The sequence below is a fragment of the Trachypithecus francoisi genome, unplaced genomic scaffold, assembly GCF_009764315.1.
Source record: "Trachypithecus francoisi isolate TF-2019V2 unplaced genomic scaffold, Tfra_2.0 Lachesis_group15, whole genome shotgun sequence".
In the NCBI taxonomy this organism is placed as follows: domain Eukaryota; kingdom Metazoa; phylum Chordata; class Mammalia; order Primates; family Cercopithecidae; genus Trachypithecus; species Trachypithecus francoisi.
In genome coordinates this window covers 11981181-11988600 of record NW_022681460.1, presented here as the reverse complement: position 1 = coordinate 11988600, position 7420 = coordinate 11981181, and the positions used below count along the sequence as shown (strand labels likewise).

General features: G+C 40.3%; 1 pseudogene; it reads left to right on the top strand.

The window, feature by feature from the left end:
* Nucleotides 1-3075: 3075 nt before the first annotated feature.
* LOC117097975 lies at nt 3076-4064 on the top strand (annotated as a pseudogene).
* The last annotated feature ends 3356 nt before the right edge of the window (nt 4065-7420 follow it).

Genomic DNA, 7420 nt, shown 5'->3' with positions numbered 1-7420 from the left:
GTTATAAGAAAAATAAACGTGAAATCAAGCATGTAAATAAATCTGGCTGTACTCCTTGCATCTTGAAATCAGTGTCTTTGACTGTTTCTAATTAAGGAAATACGATTTGAAAGCACTGGGGTTTTGTGGGGGTTTTTGTTGTTGTTGTTGTTGTTATTTGAAACAAGGAGAAAATTTTGGTCAAACCACATGGTGGATTTGTCCAAATGTTGCAGGAAGTCAGGGACCCCGAATAGAGGGACGGGCTGAAGCCATGGCAGAAGAACATAAATTGTGAAGATTTCATGGATATTTATTAGGTCCCCAAACTAATACTTTTATAATTTCTTATGCTTGTCTTTACTGCAGTCTCTGAATATAAATTGTGAAGATTTCATGAACATTTATCACTTCCCCAATCAATACTCTTATAATTTCCTATGCCCGTCTTTAATCTCTTAATCCCATCATCTTCGTAAACTGACCATGTATGTCACCTCAGGATCCTGTGATGATTGCATTATCTGCACAAATTGCTTGTAGAGCATGTGTGTTTGAACAATATGAAATCTGGGCATCCAAAAGGAACAGATGGCTGTGATTTTCAGGGAACAAGGGAGATAACCATTGGGCCTGACTGCCTGTGGGGCCAGACAGAACAGAGTCATATTTCTCTTCTTACAAAAGCTAATAGGAGAAATATCATTGAATTCTTTTTCTCAGCAAGGAACAGCGCTAAGAAAGAGAATGCATTCCCAGGGTTAGTTCTCTAAAATGGCTGCTCTGGGAGTGTCTGCCTTATGCAGTTGCAGATAAGGGATGAAACACGCCCTAGTCTCCTGCAATACCCCTAGGCTTGCTAGGATTAGGAAATTCTAGCCTGGCAAATTCTAGTTACACCAGTTCTTTGCTCTTGAACCCTGTTTTCTGCTAAGGTGTTTATTAATGACAATGTGTGCCCAACGAGACATGGACCTCCATTAGCAATTCTAGTTTCACCCTGACCTTGTGATCTCACTCTGACCTTCTGCCTTGTGATCTTTTATTACCCTATGAAACATACTGATCTCTGTGACCCACACCCTATTCATACACTCCCTCCCCTTGGAAAGTTGTTAATAAAAACTTGCTGGTTTTGCAGCTCAGGGGGATTCACGGAACCTGCCGACATGTGATGTCTCCCCCAGACACCCAGTTTTTAAATTTCTCTCTTTTGTACTCTTTCCCTTTATTTCCCAGACCAGCCCACACCCAGGGAAAATAGAAAATCCACGTTTTCTATGTTGAAATATTGGGGGCTGGTTCCCCCGATATCCAAACCTACAGTGGCCAACTGTCCCAATTCACCTGGGACCAAGGAGTTTCCCAAGGCAAAGACAGTGCTGAAACCAGGATAGATATGGAAAAACTAGCATAATTGGTCACCCTAGCAAGCCTGAAATGTGCCCATCACTTAAAACATGAATCCATCGTCTAGTTGTTATTATTGTAAACTTACCTCAGAATTGGTGAAATGGAAGAGATGTGTTATTTATTGGACTTATACTGCAGAAAGCTCTGTATAAATATGAATGTCCATGAATGCAGATGACAGGATTTAACATGATGTGCTTATGGAAAAGACTAATACCCATGTCCTTTCCAAGAGCTGTTTTGTGATGTTTCCTTCTAAGAAAAGTTAAAGTAGACTTATTTCTTCTTGACTTCTTCCTGTATGCTGAGAGCAATAACCATCCCAAAGTCTATAACCCCATTGGGTCAGGCTTTCTAATGAATGACCACAGAAAGAACAACAGACACAGAAAGAAAGTTTCCTCTAGTGAAATTTTCTGCCAGTAAAATATTGATCTCTTTTGTCCTTGAGTCCCACAGGGAATTTTTGATAGCTATTCTACAGTAAAGAACTTCCTATTCACAAAACATATACACCATTAACCTAGTTAGAATAAGAATCTGCACTTCAGCCAGAGCTTAGTATCCATTGTGAGGTTGGGTCCCTGAGGAAAATGTTCAATAGGAATTGGAAATGTTGACAGCTATTCAATAATTTACATGAGAGCCAAACAAGTCATAGAGGAAAATATCAAAGCAAAACTACTTATAACCTCTTAATAAGGATATATTGTGTCTTCTTCATTAAAAGTTTAAATTGGACTTTTGCTCCTTGTAGAAATTACTAAGTACCCTAATTAACCTTCATCTAGAGCTCACATAGTATATGATACTTTACTTATAAGGAAAATTTATTAAACAATTTGAGAAGCAGAAGAGAACCAAAATTTATTAGCATGCACCATTAAGGTCTAAGAGTCGATGGAAAAGGAAGTGACAACAAAATTTGATGCTAAACATGATTGGAAGTGGTAGTAGAACAGCAGGTACTTATCCAAAAATAGTTTGAATCTGGGGAGTACAAACACATTGGTTGCCTAGTGGTTTGAGTGCACAGAATGAGGACAAAGAGATTAGACCACAAGGGTAATGAGAAAACATACTACTGTGATATAGAGTAGTGGCAAGGATGGGCTGTGAAATCCAACGGCCCTGGATTTGAATTCTGGCTCCATTCCACACAACTTGACCTTGGGTAAGTTACTAGAAGATGTAAGCTTCTGTTTCCACTTATTAAAATGGGGATAAGTTGGGCACCATGGCTTGAGCCTGTAATCCCTCTACTCAGGACACTGAGACAGGAGCATTGTTGGAGCCCAGGCATTCCAGGCTGCAGTAAGCTACGATCACACCACTACACTCCAGCCCGGGAGACAGAGCAAGACCCTGTCTCAAATAAAATAAAATAAAATAGGAATGCTATGTGGTTGTAGCAGATGAAAGTACTGTTTGTGTATTAAGTTAAAATGGGTAAATATTAGCAATTTCATATGCTTCAATCTAAAGGGCACCTACCCCTAAGGTAGTTACAAGAATTCAGTGAAATAAGGGAACCAGTTCACCTAGAGATTAAGAACATAGTCTCTGGGCTGCCGTCCACCTGGCAAGGGAGTCCCGTCCGTCCAGACCGTTCCAGATCTTGCTGCCCGCCCAGTGACGAAAGTCCTTCAGGTCTGGAGGTCACGGTGTCACAGGCTCCACGATATGATGATGTTGGCTGAGCAGCGGCAGAAGCAGAAGTGGGCTGTGAATATTCAAAACACTGCCTGGAGTAATGCTGATTCTAAGTTTGGCCAGAGGATACTAGAGAAGATGGAGTGGTCTAAAGAAAGGGGTTTAGGGGTTCAGGAGCAAGGAGGCCCAGATCATATTAAAGTTCAAGTTAAAAATAACCACCTGGGACTTCAAGCTACAAACAATAATGAAGCCAACTGGATTGCCCATCAAGATGATTTTAACCGGCTTCTGGCAGAACTGAACACTTACCAGAGGCAGGTAACAACAGACTCCTTAGACAACATGAAAAAGAAATCTTTTAGTCTTGAGGAAAAGTCCAAAATCGTCAAACACTGTGTTCATCATCGGAAATTTACAAAAGAAAAGGATCTATCATCTCGGAGCAAAACAGATCTTGACTGCATTTTTGGGAAAAGACGGAGTAAGAAGACTCCCGGGGGTGATTCCAGTCCCTCCACTCCAGACAGAACGAAAGCACTACGACACCCCGTGCTTTCACCATCCAGCAGTGTTTTGCCAAGCGAATGGCAGCACTGAAGAACAAGCCCCAGGTCGCAGCTCCAGGGTCTGACATTGCCAAGACCCAAGTGAAATGAAAAATGGGAAAGAAAAGAAACAAAGAAGCAACAGGTAAAAATGGGGAGAGTTACCCCCTCACCCAGTCTAAGGCCAAGCGGCCTAAAGAGGGAAAGCCTAAGAGAGACAAGGTCCAGGAGCCGGCGTCCAAGGAGAAAAGAGCACGGGCAGAGGGACAGCGCAGAGGCCCCTGCTGGGACGAGAGTTCTGAGGCCTCTGCTCAGGGTGCAAGGAATTGTGTGCAGCCACCCAATGGCCAGGATTTCACCCTAAAGCCCAAAAAAAACAAGAGGAAAAAAAAAGCTGCAAAGCCGGTAGAGGTAGCAGTGGACGCTATGCTGAAAGAAAAAACAAAGAAAAAGAAGAAATGTTCTAAATGAATTCTCTCCAACCAGGACCTTCCAACCACTCAGCTGTCAGGGTGCTGCCGGAGCAGACACCTCTGGCCTGAAGTCAGAGCAGAGTTCACCCCAGAGAGCTGGGGCACATCTTGTGACATGCCCATGGGTGGCCGAGTCTTGCCCTCTCACCATGTTTCTCCCCAAGTTATGTTCCCAGGAGGGCTTTTTTTAAAAAAATGTTCTAAATCATGGCTCTCATAAACAAATACATTTTTGTAAACTCTGAAAAAAAAAATAGTCTCTTGAGTCATGCAGCTTTCTTTTTAATGCTGACTCCACCAACATCTAGTTGTGTGATGCTGGGCAAATGACTTACTCTCCCTCTGCCTCCCTTTCCTCTTGCATATAACAAGGTTATTAACAGCACCTGTTTTGTTGGCTTGTTGTGTTGGGATCAGTGGTTTGCAGACAATTAACCACGCAACAAATGTTAACAATATTAAACATCTTTGAGTACTATGGCAGTTGGTCTAAAGTGAGCCTGGAAATAATTGATAAGCAATACAGTGTTCTATTGGCTCTTGTATATAGTTTTGTCTTTATGTACATATGTAATTATTAGGTTAGTTCAAAAATAATGATCGTTTTGCCATTAAGTGATGGCAAAAAACCGTAATTACTTTTGCACCAAACTAATATCTACCTATCTAATTATCTAAGTGATAATTTAATCATGACATTTGATGATATAGGTAAATAATGTTGTGTGTATTTTTATACACATACGCATATATGGTATATATATGCAGATAAATGTACATCTCCTTATTGGTGTTACATCAAAAGTTAAGCCATCTAATAATAAAGTTGACTTATGAAGTTTAATCTTTCATTTCACGCTGATACATAAAATTATAATTGATGTTCAGACCCAAAAAATTAGAAAACCAAAATACTTATTATTTAGTGAGTTTAAAAAAATGTACTAAGCAATAGCTTAACATTCTGCAGGATTAATGACCTTCAGAAGACTCTATAAACTTCTGATCAAAATAGTTAAGTAGAGATTTGTGGGGAAATGTGCAACCGAAATCTGAAATATTGACATAGGTTTTTTATTTTTTAGGATAACCAAATAAGAAATAGCAAAAATATCACGTCAAAATTGTAAGATTTTTAAAATTCATGTATCATAATTTTATGAGGATTTTGATGGTCCTTTGCTCTATGGGCTCCACCCATCAGCTTGAAATGAACCTTATTTGGTTCAGGTATATTTTATTATCGTATTTATATTTAGAAGCCAGTAAACCCTGGTGATTGCATTAATTTATCAGAAATAAAGGTTGAACCTACCTATTTTTTAACCTAATCATGACTTGTTTTAATTGTATAATCCCAAAATTCAGGTGCTTTTGAGATTCTTTGTGGAGTTGAATTTTCATTTTAGTTGTAATAACTTTATTTTAAAAATCTCTGGTAGTCATCAAAACTGGATGTCCAGTTATTTTAAGTTTAAGATACTCTAAAATCCCTCAAAATGTCCCTCAATAACTAAAAATTCTAATTGGCTCTTTCATGACAAATTCAGAAAGGCACCTTTCTTTTATTTTTCCAGGAGTTCCTCTAATATTTACAGTTGGAAAAGCCTAAAGCATGATGGAATATTGGTGTGCTGTTATTGTAAAACTGCAAATTAGAAACCTGATGTTTCATTTCTGATCGCTGTTTTATATAATTATCTCATAATGTTTAAGTTTTCTTTCTGAAAGGAAAAGAACACATTGTTTTTCCTGCATTATCTGATTTAATCATCCAAATAACAATGTGAAATATTATCAAACCCGTTTTAAAAAATGATGAAACTGGAGTGCAGAGGAATTTAAGAACCTATGGAAGCACAGACTTTTGGGATTATACAATTAAAGCAAGTCATGATTAGGTTAAAAAATAGGTAAGTTCAACCTTTATTTCTGATAAATTAATACAATCACCAGGAATTTACTGGCTTCTAAATATAAATACAATAATAAAATATCTAATATCTATTATTAGATAATAAAATATCTAATAAAATAAGAGATGATCTGGGGCAGGCATGGTGGCTCACATCTGTAATCCCAGTATTTTGGGAGGTCGAGGCGGGTGGATCGCCTAAGATCAGGAGTTCAAGACCAGCCTGACCATCATGGTGAAACCCCTTCTCTATTAAAAAAAAAAAAAAATAGCTGGGTGTGGTGGTATGTGTCTGCAGTCCCAACTACTTGGGAGGCTGAGGCAGGAAAATCGCTTGAACCCAGGAGGCAGAGGTTGCAGTGAACCGAGATCGTGCCATTGCATCCCAGTCTGGGCGACAGAGTGAGACTCCATCTCAAACAAAAAAAAAAATTATCCAGGCATGGTGGTGCATGCCTGTATCCCCAGCTACTTAAGAGGCCGAGGTGGAAGGATCACTTGAGCCCAGGGGCTCAAGGCTGCAGTGAGCTGTGATCAGGCCACTGCTCTCCAGCCTGGGCAACAGAGCAAGACCTTGTCTCAAAAAACGAAAGGAAAAAAAAGAGACAATCTGACTCAAAACCCTTCGCTCATAATGACCACCCAATCAGCCTTCAGTGAACTTTTCCATGATGGCAGAGGAAGGGGAGCCTGTGTGCAAGAGAAGCACAACCAGGTTGGGATGGAGACTACCAAAAGAAGTACATAACATCAGAAAAAGCAAAGAACGCCATGTTTTAAAGAAGAGGGACTGGTCACCTTAGCCAAGTGCCACACACAGACCCATGAAGGCATGGAGTACAAAAGGCCAAACACATCTTGATGAAAAGGGAATTTTGGTGACCTTAGTGAAAGCAGTTAAGAATGGTGGAGTCAAAAGCCAGGCACCTGTATGAGGTAAGAAAGCAGAGTCAGGGGTACAGTCCACTCCTTTGGAAATTTTGAGTTCTCAAAAAGAGGACAGAGACTTGATGGTGGTTAGAAGGACAAATAGCACCAAAGCCAGTTTCCCTTTTTAGGAACCTGTGGAGGAGAGGGTGGAGGGAGGCACACGAGACAGGGACAATGACTGTAGGAATGAGATGTCAGAATTCAGAGTGACCTGAATTCATGATTTAGGTCAGTGGCCTAGAGGACTTAGACTTGAAAAAAAGGGCAAGCCCTTCTCTGAGACAGGAAGACAGATCATGGGAACCCACATGAATGTGAAGAAGGAGAGCAGGTAGGTACCAGCTGGTGGCTGATAGAGGGCTTATCTGGGACTTAACTGTCCTCACTACAGGAACAGCAAGATCATCTGCCAAGACTGAGGAAGAGGGCACTAAAAGGGGGTGGAAGTGTGGGGAGCACTGGAAGTATCTGAGGGAACTGGAGAGTTGAACAACCAGGAACAAGAGAAA